General features: G+C 41.8%; 1 protein-coding gene across 1 annotated transcript in view; it reads right to left on the bottom strand.

Annotated features, from left to right (window-relative positions):
* The window catches only part of LOC115660332 (polyamine-modulated factor 1-binding protein 1-like), a 351,977-nt gene that overhangs the window by 322,630 nt on the left and 14,818 nt on the right, over positions 1–14,529 (bottom strand). The window lies entirely within an intron of this gene.

The raw sequence follows: 14,529 nt of genomic DNA, 5'->3' as shown, positions 1-14,529 counted from the left end.
GCAAGTTGAATTCTGCTGCCCGGACCTGTGTCTGTGAGATCTCTAACACCAGAGCCACAGGCACTCAATACTAAGATGCAAAATGCGACCTTGTAGTGAAATCATATGTGCTATGTAAGGTGAATAGTGTTGTTCACCGTGAAAGAGTATAAGCATTGTTCTGTAAAATGTATCTTTTTAAATACTTCTCTCCCTTTTTTTCCCTCCCTCATGCAGCTGCAAATTTTTCAAGCCTCCCTACTCCATCCCGAAGGCTCTCTCAGATAAGCCGGCGGAAAAAAAAGATGCAAGACGAAATGTTCTCGGAAATCATGGAAGTGACCTGCAATGAAAGAGCTCATCTGATTGAGTGGAAGAACGTGGTATCAAGTTACAGGAAAGATGCCAGTGAACGTGAGGAGAGGAGGGACGAACGTGAGGAGAGGAGGTGGCAGGAAGATCAGGAGGTGTAGGCAGGAAGATCAGGATTGGCGAGATGCAACGCTGGGGCTGCTGCGTGATCAAACTGACATCCTCTGACGTCTGGTGGAGCTTCAGGAACAGCAGCAGGGTCACAGAGTGCCGCTGCAGCCCCTGTGTAACCGCCCTCCCCCCTCACTATATTCCATACCCTCCTCACCCAGACGTGTAAGAATGCGTGGGGGTAGGCTCCGTGCACCTGCCCACTCCACCCCCATGGACAGCCCAACCAAAAGGCTGTCATTACTTTGAAATTTTTTTAGTGGCCTTTTCCTTCCCTCCTATCCTACTCTCAAACCACTCTCGGACTACCTTCTCAGTTCTCTCCCTCTTTTTATAAATTATTAATGAAGAATACATGATTTTTAAACAAGAGTGAATTTATTTGCTTAAGCAAGCTGTAATCAGAGGGGGAGGGTGGGTTGCTTACAGGGAATTAGTCAATCGGGGGAGGGGGGGAGTTCATCAAGGGGAAACAAACACAGCAGTCACACCGTACCCTAGCCCGTGATGAAACTCGTTTTCAAAGCTTCTCTGATGCGCACCGCTTCCTGGTGTGCTCTTCTAATCACCCTGGTGTCTGGCTGCATGTAATCAGCAGCCAGGTGATTTGCCTCAGCCTCCCACCCCGCCATAAAGGTCTTCCCCTTACTCTCACAGAGATTGTTATTGCTGCTTGCTGTGTGCTCCACAATGGGGACATAGGTTTGGCTGAGGTCTGAGCAAATCAGTAATGTGCACCAGCGCGCCTTTAAACGGCCAAATGCACATTCTACCACCATTCTGCACTTGCTCAGCCTGTAGCTGAACAGCTCCTGACCACTGTCCAGGCTGCCTGTGTATGGCTTCATGAGCCATGGCATCAAGGGGTAGGCTGGGTCCCCCAGGATAACTGCAGGTATTTCAACATCTCCAACTGTTATTTTCTGGTCTGGGAAGTAAATTCCCTTGCTGCAGCCGTTTAAACAGAGTAGTGTTCCTGAAGACGCGAGCGTCATGAACCATTCCTGGCCATCCCACGTGGATGTTGGTGAAACGTCCCTTGTGATCCACCAATGCTTGCAGCACCATTGAAAAGTACCCCTTGCAGTTTATGAACTGGTGTCCTGGTGCTCCGGTGCCAAGATAGGGATATGGGTTCCATCTATCGCCCCACCACAGTTAGGGAATCCCATTGCAGCAAAGCCATCCACTATGACCTGCACATTTCCCAGAGTCACAACCTTTCGTAGCAGCAGCTTAATGATTGCTTTGGCTACTTGCATCACAGCAGCCCCCACAGTAGATTTGCCCACTCCAAATTGATTCCCGACTAACTGGTAGCTGTCTGGCGTTGCAAGCTTCCAGAGGGCTATTGCCACTCGCTTCTCAACTGTGAGGGCTGCTCTCATCTTGGTATTCTGGCATTTCAGGGTAGGGGAAAGCAAGTCACAAAGTTCCATGAAAGTGCCCTAATGCATGCAAAAGTTTTGCAGCCACTGCGAATCATCCCAAACCTGCAAAACTATGCAGTCCCACCAGTCTGTGCTTGTTTCTCAGGCCCAAAATCAGCGTTCAATGGCTAGAACCTGCCCCATTACCAGCAGGATCTCAAAAGCGCAGGGGCCCGCGGTTTGAGAGAATTCTGGTCCATGTCTTCATCACTCTCGTCGCCGCGCTGCCATAGCCGCCTCCTCCTTGCCTGACTTTGCAGGTCCTGGTTCAGCATAGACTGCACAAGAATGTGTGAGGTGTTTACAACGTCCATGATTGCTGTCTTGATCTGAGCAGGGTCTATGCTTGCTATGCTATGGCGTTTGCACAGTTCACCCAGGAAAAAAGGCACAAAACGGTTGTCTGCTGCTTTCATGGAGGGAGGGGTGCCCGTGACAATGTTTTTTGCCCTATCAGGCACTGGGATCTCAACCCAGAATTCCAAGGGGCGAGGGAGACTGCAGGAGTTATGGGATAGCTACGAGATAGCTACCCACAGTGCAATGCTCCAGAAATCGACACTAGCCTCAGTACATGGATGCACACCGCTGAATTAATGTGCTTAGTGTGGCCGCGTGCACTCGACTTTATACAATCTGTTTTACAAAACCGGTTTATGCAAAATTTGAATAATCCCGTAGTGCAGACGTACCCTCAGAGAGACAAACAGTGGAATTGCCACAGTGAAGCTACCACACAGCTCTTCCTAAGCAAGCACATTTAGTCTTAAAATAAAAGCATTACAGAGAAAAACATTAAACACAATACAAGAACCTAGCCGCTCACTAATAAGCTTACCAGAGATCACCCGCCACCCCCGGACTCCAAATTTTGCCCAGGGTCCTGTCCATTTGCTGGATGAGCAAGATGCCCCTTAGTCAATTTTAACTCAAGCTATTTAACCAAAAATCTTTTCTTTATCTGTTGGTCCCCAGGCAATTCAGTTTGAACTGGTATATGTGAACTTCTCTCCAGGTGATGGTACATCTCTACAGCTGTTATAACATGATTGAATTCATCTACCCACCCCTCACTGTTCTTAACTCCTGCAGGGCTATGGTCCTCCTCCCTCACGGCACTACAGATAATTCTGCAACAGTACATACATATTTAATACAATGAGCTCCTAAAACACTTGAACTTAATTCAGTAAGATTTAACTTAATTCAGTAAGGTTTGTCCAGAATATTGCACAAAATCGTCATTTCTTACTCCTGGGGGAAATTCTGCACCCTGCCAGAGGGGCTGAATTCATACCTTCTGCAGATTTCTTGGCTCACCCACTGAAAAATGGGGAAGCCAAGAAATCTGTGGGGAACACATGCACCTTCCACAGCAGCTCACCGCAGGGAGGAGGAGGGAGGGTGGGGGTGTGTTCATGCGTCTCTAGAGAGGCGTTAAGAGGGTATGACTGGGCACCTGCCTGCATGCAAACAAGCAAGAGATACTTACTCTATCCCCTTCTCCTGTGGTTGTGGCATCCTGGGCTTGGAGGTGTAGGGCTGTGTGAAGCAGGCTCTGTCCCTGAGGCAGAGCAGAAATGTAACAACTAAACAGGTAGGCTGCTAATGTTCATTAATTGTTCCCATTCTTAGTCAATTACGGCTCCTTTACCTTGCCAGAGTGGCATAAAGGAGCTTTATTGTAAATGACAGTAACGGATTCCTCAGATAGGAAGGTCTATGGGCTTTCCTGCTTTTTTCCCTGTGCCAGAGAGGTCCAATGGGGCTAGATTACAGCTCAGGATCTATTTTACTTACCCATTTAAAAAAAATGCAGGACAATGATTAGCAAACCTGTACGACTTTCTTGTGTGAAAGTCTGAGCAATTTAAAGTGACAAACCTACTTTATAGAACCACAAACACCAAAATAAAAGTAATATAATCCTGGATTCTCATTTAAATTACAACTGGAATGCAGGGTCTTGGTTACCAAATATTTGTAACTTAATTTTCATGTGTTTCAGAAATACTGAACAGTTATTGTGATTTTTTTTCTGTATGGTAGTTTAAATAAGTTACCAAAACAGGTGAAACTGGTGTGATTATATTGCCTTATTTTGACAAACAAAATATACAAAATTCCGCAAAATTTAGTATTTTTTGGTGCAGAATTCCCCCAGGAGTAATTTCTGTCCCAACTCTGTGAAAGACTTCTCTCTCAGACAGAAAGAAAAGAAATTAGAATGGAGGGGAGGGGAAGACAGAGCCCCTAGTATCAGGATGGCCATGGGAGGGAATGCAGTTCTAGTAAGAAGAGGGCTGAATTATAAGGCCTTCTGTCAGAGGCCTAGTATGACACCTGTATGACACCTGTATGAAGCAAAGTCAGGCTGTGAGCAAGAGACAGGCCCTGCTCACAGAATTTGGCAAGCACAGGGCTGATATTGCAAAAACACATATTCCAGAAGGATGGTACCAGAACACCTCTATAGCAGCACGTTCCCCAAAGATAACAGGAACACACTGACCCATCTTAAAGATAAAGTTAGAATAGCTGCATAATGAATAGAAATGTTTTAATTAAACCAACACGTACAAGGCAAATGCGTGGCACCCTGATATCTCAGGGGCAATACGTAACTTGGTTGAATCTGTGTATAAAGACGTATTTCAGAGGGAGTGTCTTTGGCCAGCCTAGGGAGCAATAGAAAGTCCTGCCACGGACTGAGCTGCATCCATTGTCATGAGCATACATGTCTTAGTATCCTCGTAGAGTCTGCCAGGTGCTACTACCATGCGTAATCGACAATAAACCTGGCTGAGCGCCTTCCCTACTAAATCAAGTCTTATGATCTTATTGGGCAGTTCATTTGGAGCCTGCTGTATGGGCTATCTGGCCAGAGCCAGTGCAGCACACAGAAAGAAAACAGGCACACAGCCAAACATCTGATGACAGCAGTGAGTCCCTGAAATAGAGGGGGATGGGAGGATAGCACACAGGAGCTTGGGAGGAGGAATGGAAGGACACAGTGAGCCCCTCGTGCGTGCAATGCACTTGGCCTACAGAAGCCACAAAGTGAACTATCTAGTTTATTTTGCTGTGCCTAAATACAGATGCTCCCTAACTTATACAAGGGTTCTGATCGGGAACGCCTTGCGTAACTCAAATTTTGTGTAAGTTGGAAACGTATACCCGACCATTATGCCAAAAAAGGCCTCCTATTTCTAGCTTACGGAACTTTTTCTGTAAGTGCAGATTTGTGTAAATCAGGTTTGCATAACCTGGGGCGGGGGGGAGGGGATGGCGTCTGTAATGTGAAAAGTGTGGGATACTGCCCAGGTATCCCAAGTAAAAGGAGTGTGGCCATGGTATAGCAGCATGAGCAGTTCCAGAACGTGCTAGATCACTCCTTGTCTTGAGACCTCTACCAGTAGGGTGATTTTTGCTCTTTACTCCCAACTTCTATTATTCATTCGATTTTGTTTTTAGCGATTACCCGCCTACTGGAGCCCAGCCCATCTTAATTCCCCCAAGTCACAGCCTAGTTTGGAACAGGAGGAAAAACACAACACTTGAAGTAGAAAGTTGTAAAAAGTTCTTAATAAAAATTGTGAACAGATAAGTTTGCACAGTGTAGACTTTCTTCTTACAATGTAGAGTCCAGGAAGTATAGGGAAGAGATGGTCTACATTAAAAGGTGCGTTATAGCACAAACATTGCACCTGCAGTAAACTCACTATTTTCTTCTCTTTAAGCACATTCAGATGAAGAGGGCTGACAGAGTGAACAGAGAGCCCAGAATATTTGCAGCCTGGGTAGCAACTGCCCCAATTTTTCTCTATCCATGGGGAAGTATTTTAGCAACAGCCTTTCCTGACAGCAAGAACCTTGACAGCAGGAAAGTTGCACTAACTGACCCTATCAACACTTTACTAGGCAGTCCAACTCTACAGCAGAGAAGCACAACTAGCAAACAGACTGATTGTTCACACTCGTATGAATGCGCATGAAAGAGAATTCTTTCCAAAAGAAGGCAAGAAAAAAAAAAGGCATTCAGGTAGTGAGTTTTATGAGAGAAAAAACAGAATTCAACAGGTTCCTGAAATCCCAGCAGTAATCGATAAATTGACTTTTGCTTCACCTTATATGAAGTGGCTGTACTTCGCAAATCACTGTGTAAGCTGCCTCAATAACAGCACTCCTGCTATCAAGTTTACTTGCAACAATTCCGTCGAAGAAATTAATTTCTTAGATGACATGAAAAGGTTATCTAGAATGAGGAAAAACACAGGAGACTGAGCTTTCCACTAATAAAACAGACAAATATCAGTCTCTGTACTGAATTCAAGGCTGTTCTTTTTTCTGCAAGATCTGAATTCCCTGTGGCCCAAACACTAGAGCTACAAAAAAAAAAAACCAACCCACCTCACTACACTGTTCAAAGGATGAGTTCCTAAAAATACAAAGAAACTAATGAACTAACTGGCTCTTTTCCCCTTAGATAATACAGTAACGCACCTGTGTGAGAAACTACTCATGCAAAGGCCATATCAAGAGAATACACCAATAGAGCAGCTAGTGGTCAAAACCTAGCACCATATTTTAGGAATCTGCTCTTCTAAGTCACTTAATATTTTGCTCCACTTCAAGAATTTAAAGATAATTTAAAATACCCTTCCCTCATAGGTTTCCCAGTAGCACGGACCATCTACTACTCTGTCTGTACAGAGCCAAGCACAACAGGGCCCCATTTTTGACCCTTAAGCACAACCGTAATAAATAGGATTATTATTAACAACCACCATCGTCTCAATATGAATCAAGTGTGAACCAGAAGCAATGAGGGTAGTCTGAAATAGTGACTCTGGGAGGTTTGAACCCTGCTCCCATCCCCGCTCATCTCACTGGAGACATGCAAAGCTTAATGATGACATTTTAAATGCTTTTACAGACCCAGACTAACACGGCTACCCCTCTGATATTTTAAATGTCAGCATTAACTGTTTCAATGCTGATCATTTCAGCAGATAGAATGAGGAAGAGGTGGAAGTGAAGCCCATGGGTGTTGAACATTGGGAATTGCAGAGAAGAATGGAGGAGATATTTTATATCAGAGCATACTGATCCCTTTAAGAGTCGATGCAACAAGTCCAGTGGTTATTGCGGGTTTGGCCTATTAATACAGAGAAGCTCTTGGAAATGGAGTACCGATAAAGGACTAATAAGAGGTGTAGTCCGTCTGGTCCCTCTCGCAACGTGGCGCTCCAGCCAGATCACGCATTGATGTCCACCCCTTTCAGTATATAAAGAGTCCTGCAACCAAGCAGCCCTACTGGATAGGCCAGGGGCTCCAGGCCTCTCCTGGATTGAAATCTCTGGGACTTGCCCCTTCTGTCTTCAAAGCCTCCTCTCATCTACAATCCCCTGCATCAGGCTGAGACATTATATGATTAAAATATGAACATGTAGATCATTGTTGCTACCACTGTTATATAATTGCAACAAATCTTGTATAAAGTATCTCATGTAAGGTATCAATGGAAAAGCCATGCTTTGCTGAATATGAGTATCCTATTTGTGTGCATGTAACATTTTCATATCTGAAGTTATGAATATTTGACTGTATACCTCAGACATCTGTTGGGAAAATAACACAGCTGGGCATAGATTATCCAACAAGTTCTTGGAATGTATTGGAGACAATTTTTTATTTCAGAAGGTGGAAAAAGCTACTAGGGGAGAGGCTGTTCTAGATTTGATTTTGACAAATAGGGAGGAACTGGTTGAGAATTTGAAAGTGGAAGGCAGCTTGGGTGAAAGTGATCATGAAATGGTAGGAGGGAGAACAGCAAAATCAAGGCAATGGATTTCCAGAAGGCAGATTTTAACAAACTTAAGGAGTTGGTAGATAGTTCCCATGGGAAGCAAGTCTAAGGGGAAAAACAATTGAAGACAGTTGGCAGTTTTTTAAACAGACATTATTAAGGATGGAATAGCAAACTACCCCACTGCGTAGGAGAGATAGGAAGTCTGGCAAGAGACCACGCTGGCCTAGCCAGGAGATCTTCAGTGATCTTAAAAAAAAAAAAAAAAAAAAAAAAAAAAAAAAGTCCTACAAAAAGTGGAAGCTAGGTCAAATTACAAAAGATGAACATAAACAAAACACCACAAATATGTTCGGACAAAATTAGAAAGGCCAAGGCACAAAATGAGATCAGATTAGCTAGAGACATAAAGGGTAACAAGAAAACATTCTAAGCAAGACGACGACCAAGGACAGGGTAGGCCCATTACTCAACGAGGGAGAAAAAAAACAACAGAAAATGTGGAAACGGCAGAGGTGCTTAATGACTTCTTTGTTTCAGTTTTCACCAAGAAGGTTGGTAGTGACTAGACATCTAACATAGTGAATGACAATGAAAATGAGGTAAGATCAGAGGCTAACATAGGGAAAGAACAAGTTAAAAAATTATTTAGACAAGTTAGATGTCTTCAAGTCACCTAGGATTTATTTAATCAGGCCTTGATTACTCAAGGCACTGACTGAGGAGATATCTGAGCCATTAGCAATTATCTTTGAAAAGTCATAGAAGATGGGAGAGATTCCAGAAGACTGGAAAAGGGCAAATATAGTACCAATCTATAATAAGAGAAATAAGGACAACCCAGGGAATTACAGACCAGTCAGCTTAGCTTCTGTACCTGGAAAGATAATGGAGCAAATAATTAAGCAAACAATTAGCAAACAACTAAAAGATAATAAGGTGATAAGTAACAGTCAGCATGGATTTATTTAGTCAAGAACAAATCATGTCAAACCAACCTAATAGCTTTCTTGGATGGGGGCAAGCGGTAGACGTGGTAGATCTTGACTTTAGTAAAGCTTTTGATACTGTCTCACATGACCAGCTCATAAACAAAGTAGGGAAATGCAACCTAAATGGAGCTACTGTAAGGTGGGTGCAAAACTGGTTGGAAAACGGTTCCCAGAGAGTAGTTATCAGTGGTTCACAGTCATGCTGGAAGGGCATAATGAGTGGGGTCCCGCAGGGATCGGTTCTGGGTCTGGTTCTGTTCAATATGTTCATCAATTATTTAGATAATGGCATAGAGAGTACACTTTAAAAGTTTGCAGATAATACCAAACTGTTAGGGGTTACATCATGGAATATGGATTATAAATTCTAATTCTATAGTATGAGACAATATATTCATGTAATGTTTAAGAAAAGTTTTATAAATGAGTTTCAATAGTTCATGGACTAGGGACCCAATCTTTTGGAGTTCCAGGGGCTTCTGTATAGATTATTTAGGTTAATCTTTCTATCTACCCAATGAGACTCAGTGGTCAGTCTAGAAGACACCATCAGAGATGCTTAGTTTTGCAGTTCTCAAACTGTGGATTTGTGTCTCCAGAGATAACATGCTTGTTAACCACAAAAATGTTTTAAAATAAATTAAATAAATAAATAGAGAGAGGTGAGAAATAACAGACCTCAACCATACTGTCCCTCTGCAAGTTTATGTACACACAGTCAATCCCTTACCTCTCTCTAAAAGTGCAAAGTTTCAAATAGTTCAATGAATAGAAGATTGTTGAGGGCAGAACAGACCTGGACCAGGAGAAGTCTGGAGATAAATGTGAGAAGGAAGGAACAGACAGTAGAAACCAAAGTGAAACTGTTTAAGCAGTATATTCCAGAAGTCTTGAGGTCTTTCTGAGTATAGCCTTCATTGATTTGAGATCTACCATACCATTCTCTCACTGGAAGGGAAAACCTATAATGGCAGCAGGCTGTAAAAGAGACCCAGTTCTGGAATATTTTAATGAAGGTCCTCTACCTGTGGGTAGTACAGGTATGTGTACAAAATGCAAGAAGTGCAACAAAGAAATGCAAGGCCTGGTTGCCCGAATGAAACAACATAATGAGAAGTGTCCCTTCTCAGGAGGAATCTGCACTGAAGATGATGAAAGGAACGTGTCTGAACATGCAGGATCTTCAGGTTGGCAAACTTTTTTATTTCATACTTCTTTCTTAAGGACTGCCTGTCTTCCTTCTGGAATATTCTTGAATTCTCATGTTTCAACAAAAAAAATATAGTTGTTACTCTCTGGTACTAACATTTTAGATGCAGTTGTGATGAAAAATAAATAGTTGAAATCGACAGATCTTCCTTTTACAATTTCATCTTTAAAGTAGTACTGAGCGGCAGTGAATGCAATCAGTAATACTAAATGAGCAGTGTGGTTATAATAATTAAATAACTACATTGACTTATTTTGTTTAGGAGAATCCATCCTCACCATACAGGATTCTGAAGACTATCCACCTTCAAGATCACCATCATTTTCTATAGTTTCAGAGTTATCTTGCCAATGATAGTGTTTCACAGTCACATCATGTATGTCAGTGGTTCTCAAACTTGGGCTGCCGCTTGTTCATAGAAAGCCCCTGGCGGGCTGGGTAGGTTTGCTTACCTGCCGCATCCATGGTTCACCACTCCAGTCCAATGGGGGCTTCAGGAAGGGCAGCCAGCACGTCCCTCAGCCCACAACGCTTTCTGCAGACCCCAATGGCCTGAAGCGGCGACCCGCGGCCAGTGGGAGCTGCGATCAGCCAAACCTGCGGACACGGCAGGTAAACAAACCAGCCTGGCCTGCCAGGGGCTTTCCCTGAACAAGTGACGGCCCAAGTTTGAGAACCACTGATGTGTGTCACACAGCCACAGCATATCACCTGTAGCAAAAAGAAAATCTCCATCATCCAGACACAACCATAGATAAGTTTGTGATAAGAACCAGCAGATTACAGGTGGTAATTGATAAAAAAATTGCCTGGTTTGTTTATGCAACAAACTCTCCTTTCCGTATGATTGAGAACCCTCACTTCATTAACATGGTTCAGTCATTAAAACCAGGATACGGTCCACGCAACAGAGCAGATCCGTATGATTGAGCCTCACTTCATTAACATGGTTCAGTCATTAAAACCAGGATACAGTCCACGCAACAGAGCAGATCCGTATGATTGAGAACCCTCACTTCATTAACATGGTCTTTCATTAAGACCAGGATACAGCAGATACCGAGCAACAGAGCAGATGTCGCAGGCAAATTGCTGGATAAAGTGTATGAAAGAGAAATTGAGCAGTGTGCAAAACGTCTAGAGGGTAAAATTGTTAACCTGAGTCTTGATGGCTGGAGCAGTGTCCACAATGATCCTGTTGTATGTGCTTGCATGACAACAGAAAGGACTGTCTTCCTTACAGAAACAATTGATACATCAGGAAATGCACATGCAACAGAATACTTACAAGTAGCAGCAGTAAAAGCTGAATAAACTGTGAAAAAAAAAATGCAAAATGTCTAGTACGCAGCTTGGTCACAGACAATGCTGCAAATGTATCCAGGATGAGAAGAGAGTCCCAAGCTAATGACATACGGTTGCAGCGCCCATTTGATGCACCTCCTTGTCAAAGACTTCACTGTTCCAGAAATAAAGGCTAATGTTAAAATTGCAAAATACTTCCAAAACAACCACTTTGCAGCAGCTGCTCCCAAAAAAGTGGGAGGAACCAAGCTAACTCTCCCACAAGACATGCGGTGGAACTCAGCAGTGGACTGTTTTGAGCGCTATATCAAGAACTGGCCTAACCTGATGACAGTTTGTGAACAAATCATGAAAAAATAGATGGTACTGTCACAGCTAAAGTTCTCAACATTGGGCTTAAGAGAAATGTTGAACACATGCTGAGTACCCTGAAGCCTATTTCTGTAGCCTTGAACAAAATGCAGGGAAATAGCTGTTTTATTGCTGACACTGTGGAAAATTTGGAAGGAACTGAGTGATATCTTAAAAAGAGAAATATGCAATAACAGGGTTAAATTACAAGCATTGAAAACACGAATGGAACAAGTACTATCTCCAGGTCATTTTCTTGCAAATATTCTCAATACTCAGTATCAGGGTCAAACTTTAATTGCTGAAGAAGAAGAGTTGGCTATATCATCCCTCCATAATGCCAACTATAATAAACTTCAGCGCTAAGTCTGAACCACTGAAGAAATATATGTTTACTAATGATGTTTTAAAGAAAGGCACACCAGTGAACTGGTGTGCATCACTTAAGCACTTGGATTCAGAGATGGTTGAAGTGATAATCTCACTTTTAACAGCAGTAGCTTCTTCTGCTGATGTAGAAATAATATTTTCTTCCTTTGAATTAATTCATTCCAAACTGAGAAATCATTTGGGACCTGAAAAAGCAGGAAAGCTTGTTTTTCTTTTCTAGATTATGAATAAACAGGAAAATGAAGGTGAAGACGATGGAGTTAGCTGCAGAAGCCAATATTTTAAGTATCTCGTGTTGACCTGGCTGACACAGTCGATTTAATTTGTTGTTTTCTTTTTTAATTAAACTATTTTAGTTAACAATTTTAACAAAAACAAACCTGATTTTAAAAAACTTGATTGTTCAACTAAATTAAAAAATTCATATGCTTGTTTTGTTAAAATATATGTTTGCTGTTGAAGAAAAAAATCCAGAATACATAATATTGTTGTTTTAGTTAAATAAAACAATTTAAATGTCTGTCTGGTGATGTTCTTCTCCTAATACAGCATGGCAAGAAAATCCTCCAAATATTAATGATTAGCCTGTTGAACTGGAGATATTTATGAAGTCACTGGGAGGTGAACTATCGGCTTAAATTACCTTTGGTAAATGAAATAACCAAACAATCAATCATTCATTTTCTGCTATAGTTGTAAAACTAATCTGAAAAGTTTTCAAAATAAATCACTTTAAAAATGTATAGTGTGTACCATCTAAAAGTGAAACCTACATCTATCTCTGAGTTGTGAAGAATATGTACTAAGGTTATAACAAGCAACAAGAACGCACTTTTATGTAGAAAATACATGATTCAATCAAGTCTTCCTTAGTAGTGATTTAAATCAAATTGATTTAAATCAACTCCACCCTGGCCAGAGCCCAGGCTCCAGCTGGAACCCAAACATCACTGCAATTTTTAGCCCTGCAGCCTGAGCCAAAGTTAACTGACCCAGGCTCTGAGCCTCAGTGTCATGGGTTTTTTATTGCAGTGTAGACATACTGCATGTGCGCTATACTCTTGCCTACCTGAATCACTTCCTACAGTCCCCTCTTTCCCCAGCAATTATAGTAAAACATTAAGTGACTGAAAATGAAAATAGTCTCAGATCTTCTGAGTGTCACAAGTGTCTTCTCTGTGGGTTTGGCACAGTGGATACAGCAAGGCATCAGGCAGCAGTGCTCCATCCTGCACTGCTCCTTCCCAGGAGCTCAGAGGGTAGGTCTGCTCTGCTACTGAATGGACCTGTTCTTTTTGAGCTCCTCCTCCAAACCCTGCATGATTTGTAGGTCTGCAGGGTGGGGCTACCCAGGTTAAGAGCAGCTGCTTAATCCTTTCCTTACTGGTGCAGGGTTTGCATATCTCATCACACATGAATATATAGAAAACAGAATCTGTCAAACTAACTTCAGATCATTTGATAAGATTACAAGTTTGGCTGATAATGTTTATGGTATTGAAGTAATATACTTAGATTTCTTTAACACATTTGACTTGGTACTGCATGACACTTCGATTAAGAAACTAGAATGATACAAAGTCAACATGGCGCACATTAAGTGGATTAAAAACTGACTAAATGACAGGTCTCAAAATGTAACAGTAATTGAGGAACAATCCTTGGGTGGGTTTGTTTCGAGTGAGGTCCCACGGGGATTGGTTCTTGGCCTTATACTATTTAACTTTTTATAAATGACTTCAAAAACACAAAAATCATAATTAATAAAGTTTACAGATGACACAAAGATTGGGGGGAGTAGTAAACAACAAGTATAAATCACGAGCACAGAGTAATCTGGATCAATTGGTAAACTGGACCCACGCAAACAATGTGTGTTTTAAAGACTGCCAAGTGTACGGTCCTACATCTAAGAAAAAGAAGGTAGGTCACACTTACAGGATGAGAGGCTCTACCCTGTGAAGCAGTGACTCTTCATAGGGAATTATGGTGGATAATCAACTGAACATGAGCTCTGGGTGCAACACTGTGGCCAAATGTTAAGGATATTAAACAAAAGGTATTGAAGTTAGACACTTTTGAATCAGCAGGTCCAGATAACTTGCATCCACAAGTTTTAATAGAGATGGCTGAGGAGCGTGGAGGACCATTAATGTTGATTTTCAATAACTTCAAGAGCTGGGGAAGTTCCAGAAGACTGCAAGAAAACTACCCTTTTTATAAATTTGGATAAAATTAAACAGGATGATCTAGGTAATTATAGGTGTGTGAGCCTACATCAATCTCAGGCAAGATAATGGAGCAACCTGGGACTCGAATAATAAAGAACTAAAGGAGGGTAATATAATTAATGCAAATCAATATGGGTTTATGGAAAAGACAGAACCTGTCAAACAACTTGATTTTTTTTTAAATGAGATGACAAGTTTGGTTGATAAAGGTAATAGTGTTGGCATAATATACTTTGACTAAGTATCACACATTTAGATTAAAAAACTAGAATATGAAATTAACATGACACTCAGTAAATGAATTAAAAACTGGCTAAGTGATAGGTGTCAAAATGTAACTGTAAATGG

This window comes from Gopherus evgoodei, chromosome 12 (assembly GCF_007399415.2).
Source record: "Gopherus evgoodei ecotype Sinaloan lineage chromosome 12, rGopEvg1_v1.p, whole genome shotgun sequence".
Lineage (NCBI taxonomy): Eukaryota > Metazoa > Chordata > Testudines > Testudinidae > Gopherus > Gopherus evgoodei.
This window is presented reverse-complemented; position numbering and strand designations above follow the sequence as displayed.